This window comes from Lethenteron reissneri, chromosome 47 (assembly GCF_015708825.2).
Source record: "Lethenteron reissneri isolate LAM-NWPU_2019-01 chromosome 47, ASM1570882v1, whole genome shotgun sequence".
Taxonomy (NCBI): Eukaryota; Metazoa; Chordata; class Hyperoartia; order Petromyzontiformes; family Petromyzontidae; genus Lethenteron; species Lethenteron reissneri.
Window position 1 is genome coordinate 1,483,455 of NC_083825.1, and position 13,307 is coordinate 1,496,761.

The following is a 13,307-nucleotide window of genomic DNA, read 5'->3' on the forward strand; positions in this document are numbered from 1 at the left end:
TTGCTCCGTGCGCTGCTTTGCGTTGATGAAAACGCGCGGGGGAAGTGTGCGGCCTTTGTTTGCCTCCTTTGTTTTGGCTCATTACTAAGTAGAATATTGAACCATGTAATAATACCGAAGTAAAGGCAGCCTTCCTCATGGTGCCAAAACTCACCATGAACCCACTCACAGGAGAAGGGCATTTCTTTCTGTTGCTAAATTCAAAATGCTATTCGTAATAAAAGTAACTTTTTATATATATAAAAATAACAAGATGAAAACTGCTCTTGCCCGCCAATTAAGCGAAATATTTGGCGATGCCGCTGCTGCATTGGCTGCGGCGTGCAAGCACACGAACGACAAGAAAGAAACCCGGCACATTCGTCCACAGCGCTGCGGACTTCGTGGGGAAATACATTTTAAAAGGTGACGTTTCGACCAAACGACGCTTCTTTCGCGGCGCGCGCACAGAGACAGACCAGAGAGATGTGGTGCAGTTGTTGGCGGCCTGCGCTCGCAACAGTGACCTTGGTTTCATTTCCCGGCCCATGGGCTCACATCGGTGGAAAGTGATCGCTGAACCGGGCCTCGATTTGTATTCTTGTTACATTCAAAGCAAGCGTTTTTGACGAATGTTTTGATATTTTTTTTCGTCCATAAATCAACTTATCCGACTGCCTTTGCGTTGGTTTGCCGTGTTACTGGTCAATAGAAATTGTCGTAATTATCATCAGTGTAATTAAAGTGAGGTGAGAATGGAATTTTTGCTTAGAGTGCAAATTTGTGATGTCAAAATTATTATCTTAACTAACAATCAATCCACTGCTGGATGAAGGGCTGCTGGCGCCATGCTGGTCACGGCGGTAGTTTGACCATACTTCACCACGCAGGTCAATGCAGCTTTGTAATGGGTAGAAAGTCCAGGCCCAGTTCAGAGATCACCCGCCAATGATGTTAGCCGTGGCCGGGAATTGAACCGAGGTTGTCGATGTTGCTAGCGCAGTACGCGACAACTGCGCCACCACCCTCCAGCCTCTCGACCATTTACGTGCCATGAAGAAGGACCATTGCCCAAAACGTCAGCTATTATATATTTTTATTTTTAGACCAGAGTGTTATTGGCTAATTTTTTTTTATATACACACACGCGTGTACGATGGTGCACAGACAATGAGGCCCACGTGCGCTGCGTATATGTGCTGGGTATTTAAGTACGTGGATACGTGGAGTTGGCACGCAGGTAAACATTGCATTTTTTTATGCTCCTGCAATCACACATTGATTTCAATATATATATATTTTTAAACCCTATGTTTTCTTTCTCTTTAACAAGAAGGGGCGGGGGGGAGAGGACCCCTCTTGGTTTTCACAAAGCCGACCTTTCACAAGAAATGAAAAAAACACACGCGCATCGGTGGGAGGTAGCAAGCCAACACGATGTGTGTTTTTAATTCTCCTCTGCATTGTGGAAGAAATATCTGCTTCGAGTACATTTTTAACCCTTTTGTGTGAGTGGACACGTGCGTGGCCAGCCAAACAGGGGAGAGCGCGCGCTTGCCAATGGGGTCGACGAGATTGGATTCGGTGCTTCGTTTTTGCCCGGCCCCCTCCCTCCCAAAAATTCGCCTGGTAATTTCTACGGTGAATTCCCACGGAAAGTGGTGGATGCTAAAGGATGAGTGGATTTTTTTTTCTGATGACGACCGCTTGTGTTGTGATCGAAACGTCGTGGTTTTTATTTTTATAAATTTTTTATTTAATTTTTATTATTTTTATTCACTTTATTATTAGAATTTTTCTATCTACGTGACTTTACCGAAAGAACCAAATAATAGGATAAGTGGAATTGCCTTTTTTTTCAAACGCGAGCCATCGTGTAGCCTATCACCATCATCGCCGCCGCCATCGTAACCAGCAATGATCTATCCAATGCTGGTTGAAAGACTCGCCAAGCCGCCAGCTACTGTCGCAACCCTGCCGTGTAATAATAACCTGCTCAGTGCCTGCCCGCAGAACGAAACATTTCAACTCGCTCCCACGCACGAGCTGCTTTCACCGCTCCGTCTCCGCTGTGGACGTTTTCTCCGGTGCACTCCCTCCTCTTAGAACTCTATTCCGCTATTCCGCCGTTAGTCTCATGCAGTGGCCATCATCCCTTCGCCGAGCTGCATTGGCTTTCGGTTTCCGAATGAGTACGTTACAAGGTCGCACTCATTGCACACAAAGTGCTTGCCACAAATTAACCGCAACACCTTGCCTATCTCGTCAAGAAGCATAAAACGTCACGCGAACTCCGATCATCCTTGCAGTATCCAACAAAGACGGTGGTCACCGCATTGTGCGCTTTCAGATGCGCTTCTGCGGCCGTCTGGAACGCTCTTCCCTCCGATATTAGCAAGCCATTGGAGCTATGCACTTTTCAATCATCTAGATTGAAAACGAATTTCCTTAGAACTTCTATTTGTGTGTTTAGTTTGTTGTCCCTTCCCCCGCACCTCCAATGAGCACGGTTGGCTATGTACGGTGCGAAAAAAGTTCAACATCCACTCATAGATCTAGCAACGTCTCCTGGCTCAAGTCCACTTACTCTTCTTGACGGCCAAATGTGATGTCATCTCACTCGCATACGTTCTCTCATCTTATCTCAGCGTAATTCAAGCGCTCATCTTCCGCTTGCTTCTTTGAGCACTTTTCAGCTTGTGTCCCTATTTTATTTGTCGAAGAATGTCCACGTTTCTGGTCCGTGCGCGAGTCGGAACGATTAAACAACAAAAAATTGGAAACTCCACACCAATTGATACATTCACCCCAACGTTCACTCAACTGCCGCTAATAGAAGCATGTCAACCGTGTGTGAGCACACTTTTTTTTAAAGTACGCATTTGGAGGAAAAGTTGACAACTCAAACAACCCACTGCATTGTGTGTGCAGACCTCAGAATGTAAATGCCGTGACGGTTTGACACGCTCATTAGAGCTCCGCATTTCATGCGTGTAACGTCATCCACGGAGTATTTTTTGCCGTTGTTGTTGTACTCTCTCCCATAACGTGAAATTGACCATAAAGTCGACAGGTGTGGTGAAGTGGGGGGGGGGGGGGGAGCGGGTTGCTGGGAGATGTTGGCGAATGTTGGCGTGACCGTGGCACGGATTTAGTGTCAAAATTAGTCTTTTTTTTCTTTCCCCACTCTCGTTCACAATCAGCGCAGAGGTAACGGTGACTTTAAAGGTCACGGTTTGAGTTGATTAACTCCACCGCGTTTTAAAGGGGAGTAAGTAGAGTACTGGAAATCATAGCCGATGGAATTTCACAGGCTATGTATTCTGTCAGCTTCAGCACAAAATTGCCGGCACACACATGTTTTTTGCAGTGCGTTTTTTTTTAATAACGTTTCATAATTCATCTTCCATTGTGAAAGTGAAACAAAGAACAAGAGGGCAAACTCCGTTATGTAAAAAAATACACTTTTCAGAACTCAAGCGAAATACATTTGGCATTTAAAACGGGTCGAGATTGCTCGCCAACGATTATGTCAGGACCTCCCGAAATAATCGCAAACCGGAAGCTTGTCGGATGGTAATTTGCGACAAACACAGAAAGGGGAGGAAAAAAAAATCCCAGAACTATTCGACGCGGCCAAGTTAATGCCATTCGTGCGCGAGCAACTCTGGCGAGAAAAATAAAAGCTCGCGGCTATTGTGTATCGGTGCTATTGTTGAACTCGCTCTTTTGTCTCGTGTTTCTGTGTCCCTGCGTTCCGGCTAGAGCCTCGGCGCACTGGTGCAATCTGGAAAGAGTCCAACGCGGGCGTTCATTTCTTATTCTCTCTTTTTTTTTTTGATTGCCGTTCACCCCCCCCCCCCCCCCCCTTCTTTGATTATTCAAGAAACCGCGCCGGTCGTTTTTCGTGCGTCGTGTTTCTGGTGAGTGCTCGTTAAAATGTTTAAAAGCGGGGGCGGGGGGGGGTAAAAAGAAAAGAGAGAAAAAAAGGAATTAAGACGGGCGGAAGAAAAGAAATGGCCAACACACGCAGCTGCTTTCTGGCAGCTTTTCGCTTGTAAAGGTTAGAACACAGCACTCGCGTTTATCCTCACCCACGGCGGTCACTCCAACACCCGCCCGCCCACCCACCCATGCCACTCTACGAAGACGCAACTACAGCAGCAACAGCACCACCGCCCCTTGTGGCAGACTATAACGTGGACTTGTTTCCAAAGCGCGGCTCCAACGATGGCGTTCGTCGCCTTAGGGGACATCGTCCGTGCCAGCGTTGGCCTGGACTATCCACTACTGGATTGAAGGCCCTCCCCAAGCCACTGCCGCCACCGCCGCAATCCCTCACAATCCTCCAACATGCCAATCCAGCCGGGCACCTGCACGTTAGCCGATTTCACCGCTCCCGCTTCATGACGAGTGTGCTCACAGATGCGCCTCCGTTCCTTGGCAAGCGGCTCCTTCGTTATTCTCGTCCCCGCCTGCCGTCCCTCAAGCGGCACACCCTGCCCAGGCTTCACTCCCTTCTAGCACCAGTTTCAATGACGTCACGAACCAGCACGTGTTCTCGAACGCCCGTGTTTCTCTTTCTGCCTCTCAGTGCCCCAGGCATGCGTCTTTGGGCCTAATGCCTTGCTAGAGTGGCTCTCCGGAGCTCCCTCTGAGTGTGAAGATAAGGACCACGCGATGGTGCTCGTTTAAACCACTTGCCCCAAAAGTCTGTTGAAGCTATACTGGGGATCTTTGCCTATATATATAGCAGCAAATGCATGGAACACGCCCGAGATGACGGCCGTAGCAGAGATGGAGTGATGAGATTGAGTGTGGCATCACGGTACCGTGGTGCGATGGCAAAGGGCATATTGGGAAGGCCTTCGACCAACAGTAGATAGAACATGCCTGGTAGTAATAAACACAGTCTATGCATGAATGTAATAGATTGATAAAGGGCCCGTGAGTTGTCATGTTTATTATTACTATTATGCTTACATGCCGACCTATAGCTTACTCGACTACCCAAATTCATTGCCTCTTCTCACGCAGCATTCACCACTCGATCACTCCCTCTCAACGTCACTCACAGTCATTGCCCCCCCCACTCCCCCGTCTGAACTTCTGAATTCTTTCTCTCCTCACCTCTTTCCTCACCACCAGCCACGTCTTCTTCTCTCAATGCCTCAACACTGATCCTCCGCTCACAGCATTTACCCTCGTAACCCCCGTCCAATCCTAGCTCACCCCGTGTCTCCCCATAACTCGAGCTCAACGGCCTTTTCTCTGCACAATCGTACACAGAGGACAATCGTGAAAAGTGCTTTCTGTCTCCGGCCGAGAATCAACATTTTTGGGATTTCATCGTTTCAAATTCTCTAAGTTGGGATTCTCCCAGAATCCATGACAGGGGTTATCGTAAACAAGCGATCCCATCGATCAAGCGCAGAGGAACTTGTCATTATTGTGAGGGGTTCTTGTTGTATTTCAGAAAACGCCGCACGTTCAACAAGACCTCGAGACATTCGTCAATAACTCTGTGGCCCTAAAAAAAAGGCGACCTTTTTAGGCAATGCCCCTTCCTCCATGGGGCAATGGCTCCTCCTCATAGCAGAGTGATGCCATGAAGAAGCGTCATTGTACGGTGCGCCGCCCATTTTATTCTCTTCGTTTTGGGGCGATGTTATTGACGAGCGTGTCGAGCTTCTGTTACGTCCGCTTGTGCACCGCCGTCGAGGCAAATCTCCCGCATGCTTCAGTCTCGCCAGCAGAAGAGGCGCGGCGATGGTGCGGTGTGTGGCGCAGTGGCTTCCCGTGGATGCGCTACGAACCCTTTGACCTAACTTCGATTTCTCGGCCACGGCTAGCGTCAGTGGCGAGCGATATCTGACTCGCTCCTGGGCCTCCCCCGATTCACCCGCCCAACACCGGCGAAAACGACTGCGGGGTTTCCCTCGCTTTATGCGGTAGATGCTTTCCAAGAGAAAAAAAATGGGGCGGAAAATTAAACGGCACGAGATTGCTGCCTACCGAGTAGGGCGCACACGGGACGCACAAACAATGTTGTGCCATGTCCCAACCGCATATGGGGTCAATTCAAACCGCATGAAGCGAGTTTTGGGTAGAAATAGGCTGGCCGCGTATTTGCGAAATCGCACAAATCCGAACCCGCATAAAGCGAAGGCGAACCGTTACACAAGCAGAATTTCGTTTTTTGTATCCACACATAAAAACAATTGTGTTTTTTTCCGTCAGCCTATTGACTTCCCAGACCAATATGATCCCAAATAATTTCGTTATTGTTGAGAAAGCAAACTCTGGACCAATTTCAACCTTCTGGGTATGGAACTGGTGAAGTGTGGGTAAGCAACTCACGGCACTACATGGCAATGGGGACAACCTCAGTCGGCAGTGGATTAACAAAGCGCTTAAAGTGAACATGAGAGAGCCGTGAGAAGGAACTCGCGACGGGGAAAGCATCGAGAAAGACCCCCACGTAACTGTTTACAGGCAAGTGCTGTGAACGAGCCGGAAGGACAGTGAAGGTGGCACCACGCCCACCTTTGTCTCCCCAGCACCGATGTTTACACACCGTGCCAGGTACTTATTTAAAGGCTGAGTCGAACCAGGGGAGGCCCAGGACTGGGATTCGAACTTGGGACGCCGGGTTCATATCTCGGTTACGCTAACCACTACACTACCACTCCCCCAAGACAGGGTTTGCAGACGCAAACAAAGGAAAAGTTCCCCCATGTAGCCTGAACAAACTGTTGCGGCAAGTGCTGTTAGCGAGCACCTATGAAGGCCGGCATGGCACACGAGGCAGTGGGTGGCCAACACTACTCCCGGCCGCCTTTGTCTCCCCAGTGGTGTTGTTTACACACCACACCCCAGGTACTCATTTGAGGCAGAGTCGACCTAGGGGAGGCCAATGACCGGTTAAGATAAATCGTCACTGGCGTTGAGCGCGAGCGGACACGCGCACACGTGCACACAAACTCGTCACCGTTTTACTCGGCGACCCGCGGGAGCGAAGTGGCGCTAATGGACACCTGTTCCATGGCCTCGCGCTCACACAACAGGTGGGTGGCCTTCCACTTTACCTGATGGCCGTTTCCTATTCGCGGAGCAGGAAGCATCGAACCAGGAAATCAGTTTGACCCGGGCAGGACCTCTCGCTTGGTGCGGCGTGAGCAAAATGAAATGCCGTAGCAGCAAACATAATTTCCTTACTGTGACAACCTCTTCAACAAACACCCTACACACACGTGCACGCACAGAGGCTAGCATTCACCCAAGCTTATCAGTGCCACGCTTGTGTTCTGAGCGTAGCTTGATATCTGTATTAATTGTTCCTGTGGCTACGTATCCCTGCTAAGTGGCTAATTAAACTAGCGGAGAGTGGGGTTGCCGTTGAGCTAGAACGCAAGGTTTTCAAAGTTCGAATCCAAATGTTGTAAAGGGAGCTCAACGCAGGCATTGCCGTATAGGAGCCGTTTACGAGACAATCACTTGGTGCTTGAGCCATGGGCCCAAAAATGTCTCTTCAGGACCACACAGGGTGTCGAACACTAACGTTGATTTTCTACAATAATTTTATCTCATGATCACAAGTATCTGTGATAGCAACGTTGTCATGGTAGCTTTCTGATTGAGGAGAATGCCATGACAGGATACCAGGGGTGGTTTGGCCATACTTTCATCACACTTGTCAGTGCAGGTTGGTGAAGGAGGAAAGGATGCCCACTGACCAGTCCAGTTATCGCTCGCCACCGATGTTCGATGCGGTGGGGAATCAAACTCGGGTCACAGGGTTCATAGTGCGCCCAACCACCGCGGCACCGTGCAAACCTCTACCCCAAACCCCAATTATTTTTATAGATTTATTTTGACATGCAAAACAATGGCAATGGTGCAGGTTCATCGTGCAGTGCGCTAACCACTGCACCACCACTAAGCAACCACGATAACCTTTGATTTGCATGGTTGTCTATGTACGGTGTGAAAGAAGTTCACCATACTCACCCACCCACTCACCCATCCACTCAGCCAATCACCCACTCACTCACCAACCCACCCACTCACCCACCCACCCACCCACTCACCCACCCACTCACCTAACCACTCCACCAATCACTCACGAGCCCACCGAGAATACACATCGCCTGTTCCGAACACTGGGGTGGAAATGAATATAAATGCAACGGAAAAATTGCCCCCTTGATATATCGTGCAGCATTTCCCTGCCCTGCCCAGATGTTTACATCTTTGATGCCCGCATGTGCGGCTGTAGATGTCTCTCTACGTCTTCCTCCCACTCGTTCCCTCCCACCAGCGCTGTTGTCGCTAACACAATGTGGCACCTTTCATCAGGCTCACGTCCCACTTGCTCTGGCCCAGCCATCCAGAACGTCTGCACTCTTCAACCCACAACTAATAATTTCGTACGGCCAACGAAGGGCCAACTATGAGAGAGGTGCAGTTCTAAGTGATTGAGAAACTCAGTTGGTGAATGTACAGATACACCCACGCACTCACCCACTTACCCACCCACTCGGTTACCTCTCTACATACGGTGCGAAAGAAGTTCACCATACATACTTGCATACTTGCCCACCCAGTCACTCACCCGCTCACCCACCCACCGATCTAATCACCAACCCATCCACTCACCCGCTCACCCACCCACCCACCCACCGATCCAATCACCAACCCATCCACTCACCCGCTCACCCACCCACCCACCGATCCAATCACCAACCCATCCACTCACCCGCTCACTGACTCAGCCAGTCACCCACTAACACACTCACTCACTCACCCACCCACTCCTTTCAAATTAATATTTGGGCCAGTGCGAAGTTATGTGTTCCACGGTTCGGCGTTTGAAGCACCAGTCACGCATTGGAGAAAGAGCGTTATAATTTTCTAAATCCACCGTCATCTATTTACCTATTTTCCGTGTGAATCTGAGACCTGAAATTGTTTCGTGAAGTCGGAGCTCGTAGAGTTTGTTGCCTGGGTGGGGTGATGGGGGGGTGGTGGGGGGGGGGTACTGATGAGGGGGGCGACATGAACACTGAAACCATTTCCACAACTGAGGGCCCACAAATTGAGGGCCCAGCAAATATCCAACAATGCCAGCGGGAAAGCGGCGAGCCTGATGGCAGCAGCTTACACGGGGAGCTGCCGTTGTGTCAATGGCTGCCCACACTCGGCTTGTAATGTAGAAGTCGCCGGGTCGATTTGATCGCCCACCGCGGCAGTTGAAATTTTGGGTCAGGTTTGCTCAAATGCCTGTCCAGCCAGCGGCGTAAACGGATGCACCGATGTCGCTCGGTAGGTCGCGTGCGGCAAGGTAAAGTGTGGGTCCTCCTACCTCTTCCAAGACTTCTGAGCAGCGTGGAAGAGTAGGCCAAATGCGCTCTCTCTCGAGGGACCTCTCGTAGAGCTTTCTCGTGGAGGCACTTCCACCAGCAGTGGCATGAGCAAGCGGTTACCTTTTGCAGTTCAAATTGAACGGTCTCGTCATTCAAATAACATCCTAATGTACGCAACTATATGCCAGAATGTATCTAATGCCTGGCCTGTTGGCCTGTCTGCCTGCATCATGGTATCATCATGAGCCATGATTAATCCACTGCTGGATGAAGGACTCCCCAAGCCGTCACCATCGTTTGACGTAACCCTTGGTGCGTGTTCCTCTCCTTTGGCCTCCACTCCACCATGCATCTCAACCGTTCTCCATCATCCCTGAAATGGACATGTCCTGCTCGATGCCCCACCTTCCTCCTTGATTCTTCTTGCGCGTGTTCGCTGGTTCTCGCGTGCCCCTCTCTGTCTCTCAGCGTAATCCCAAGTGTGCTTGCGTCTCCACGCTTCTAGTCCCACGCTTTTCGATTTGAACCGCTTCCTTTGTCGATGTCAACATTTCTGACGAACAGGTAACTTGATTAAACAACATTCTATCCTTTCGCAAAGGCTCGTGCGTTGCTCTTCGGGCGTGTGTGTTGCCTAACTCTATTCGTAGGGTCGTCCTGAGTGTTTGCTTAACTTGCAATATGCCCTTTAATTTCACAGCCCGAGATATTACATCATTTTTAGTGAACATTGCGGTTTCTCGGAAAAACAAACGCACGCTGAAGGTTGAGGTAATCATTCGTCACCGTTGTGGCGCCGTGGTGGTGTGTGCGTGTGTTTTTCTATGGAGTGGTGGTGTAACAGTTAGCGTGCTGGGTTACGAACCTGGCGACCAGAGTTTGATTTCGACTCATGGCCAACAACACCATTATCTGAACCGGTCCTGGGCCTCCCGTAGGTCGACTCAGCTACAAATGAGTGCCTGGTGCAGTGTCTAAACATCGCCACTCACCACCCACCCTCTCATGTGCCGGCCTTCATACGTGCTCGCTAAAAGCACTTGCCCCAAAAGTCTATTGAGGCTCTGCAGGGGATCTTTGTCTTTATGCTTACACATAACACTGCACGCATTCATACTTACCAAGGGTACTCTCCCAATATCCGATTATCTTGCATTTATCTTCCCCCTGTTTCACGACTTCATCGTTTGTGTCGTTGTAGAGAATATATACGTATTGTGTATTAAAATAATTTTGCATCGAACCAATGTCTGGCAGAGAGGGGAGGTTCCTTGCCTCTGAACACCTGGCAATTCACCAGCATTGCTTTAGGCAGGCCTGATTCCTGCTGATGAGTTTAAGTTTAATTTACATTGAACCAGGTGAAGAGACCCAGGGTACTGTCTCATATACAGGAGTGGCCCGGGTCACTTTAAAAATTACAAATATAAAAAAAGAACTGAATGCTGAGACCGGTCCAGAGTTCGCTTGCATTGAGGGAATTCTGCTGAAGAAAATGCAAGGCTGCATGGCCGGTGGGATGTGTCATCTTTTAGTTTTCTATGCGGAGAGACAGCTATGGGAAGGAGACGTCTTGTATGCTTGGTGAGCACGTGTCCTAAATCGCACGTCGGGGCAGCGATTGCGACGTGCATTTACTCGGTCGTTCGATGTCGCGTGCTCTCGTTCCGTTTTTCCCTGCACTCATTTGTTGTTGTTGTTGTTGCTGCTGCTGCTGAAAAGGCAACAACAATAACAACAACGTCGTATAAGGACTGGCGGCAGGGGCACGCCGACGCCGTGCGCCCAAACTGTCGTCCGTTCGCCGGCGCCCGTTTAGGTAATCGCTGGCACGGAGTTCATAGCCCGTGATGATGACGACGACGTGGCACGTGGCAGCGGTGACGCACAGGCAGAGAGACGTCGACGTTGGGCTCCGTGGTGCAGCAAAAAAAAATCAGCCCGGACAGTCACAGAGGCTCCGTGAGCACACGAGCCCTCGCGGCGCAAGGCGCGCGTGGGATCAAACGGGAACTTTGAGTCACTTCCAGCCACACCGCACCCACCCCATGTGCACCCCTCCGTCTGCTAGCCGCCTCCTCCCCCCCCCCCCCTTAAAGACAAAGTTCCCCCGTGTAGCCTTAATAGACTGTTGGGACAAGTGCTGTAAGCGATATCTTTCATAGCGATATATTTCTGTTGCGTGTGAATGTAAGTACACGCATTCATTAGTGAAGGGTGGGTGGCCAGCACCACGTGGCGATGTTTTGCGCACCGCACTACCAGGTACTCATTTGAGGTTGAGTCGACCGAGGGGAGGCCCAGTACCGATTCAGATAATCGTCACTGTTGTGCCGTGAGCGGGAATCGAACTCGGGTTGCCGGGTTCGTAGGGCAGCGCGCTAACCGCTGCACCACCGCTCCTCATCTGCACCCCTCGCCTGCTCACCTCCCCCCCAACCACCAGCAAATTAATGTCTGCTTCCGATTACCTCCGGGGACAGAAAAAAAATTGTACCCCGCCATTGACGTGGGGATCTATGTTTAGAAAGCAATTACAGTATTACTTCTTAAAATAAGAATAATTATAATAAATAATGAAGTGATAGATACTGTGCGACACGCAGATTTTTCGTCGACACGGATTTGATGCGTAGCTGTGACCGCGGTGGTTAGAGCGCACTTGCGCCGTGAAACACGGGCGAGCGGAGTTCGATTCCCGGCCGTTGAGTATCGTCAGCGGCGAATAAGATCTGTTACCGGTCCCCGGTCCTGCCCTTCTACAGCATTGCGAAGTTTGGTCAAACAACCCCCCGTGACTGCCTGTGGGGGCATGCCTTCGTGCAACAGTGGATGGACAAAGCAGATGTGAAAATGTAACGATAACTTTCGCAGCGATATATGCTTTTTGCATGTGAATGTGAATATGTGCATTCATGAGTGGGGAGAGGTGGTCAAGTAATTAGGGGCACAATTCACTCCAGTCACGTGGTCATCAGTGGCCAGTTGACTCCTTATCACTCTTCAATTGCTGCTACCGTGGTTACTATTTTCCCGTGAACTTCACTCATTGAGTTCTCCATCCATGCTGAAGACTTAGTCTGGTATATTTTAACACGTAGGCTTTCGCGACCAATATTATTCATAATATAGGTTTTTGGGTCAGATCGCGTTATTTATAAATGTGTCGTAACCCTCCACCACCCGACACGGCCAAACAGTAAAAAATGTGTCACGTTTTTCAAAGGACAATATTCACTTCTTTAGCCCACCGGTGTGTTGAAGAGAGAATCAACAGCATTTAAAATTTGAGTACGACGTTTCGCTGATAATTACAATCAGCTTCATCGGGCAAGAATGGTGAAGCTCTCCTGTTGCTTCCGGTCTTAAATAGAGCAGCAGCAGCAGGGTGACGTCATCATTTAATTCAATCTGGTGCAGTGATTCGAGGCAAAGAGGGGGAGGGGAGTATTGTAATTATATAGATTGGTAATCTGGTATGTACGTTGAACTTTTTTCCCCTACGTATGTGGCGTGCTCATCGCATGTGCTGATCCCAGCCACCAGAGTTTGATTCTGGGCCGCACTCCAAATGGCACTTGACAATTGAACCTGACCTGGCACCGCCCTCCTCCCTTACGTTAACTCGGCCAAAAATGAGCACGGATGGGTCGGGGCTTTGCAGTCGGGGGATACAAAGGCATCTCAGGCATGGTGTTGTCCTACAGCCCCCTTTGTGTGTTGCACCAACCTAGATGCAAGCGGTGCTTGCTAACAGCACTTATACAATAACAGGCAGTGAGGTGAGTTTATTTTCTTTACTCAGTTACAAAAATCCTTGATTACATTTTAGAAAGTATTTTTTTTTCTTGAGAGAGGCCAGCCGTGGTAAATTCTCCTTTTCATGCTCGTCAAAAGTAAAAAAATAAGAAGTTTTTTGAGTGTTTAGTTCTCATCTACAAAGAAATATATCGTAGATATAAA

At 49.5% G+C, this 13,307-nt stretch overlaps 1 protein-coding gene across 1 annotated transcript in view; it reads left to right on the top strand.

The window, feature by feature from the left end:
* The window catches only part of PRDM5 (PR/SET domain 5), a 120,132-nt gene that overhangs the window by 89,719 nt on the left and 17,106 nt on the right, over positions 1-13,307 (top strand).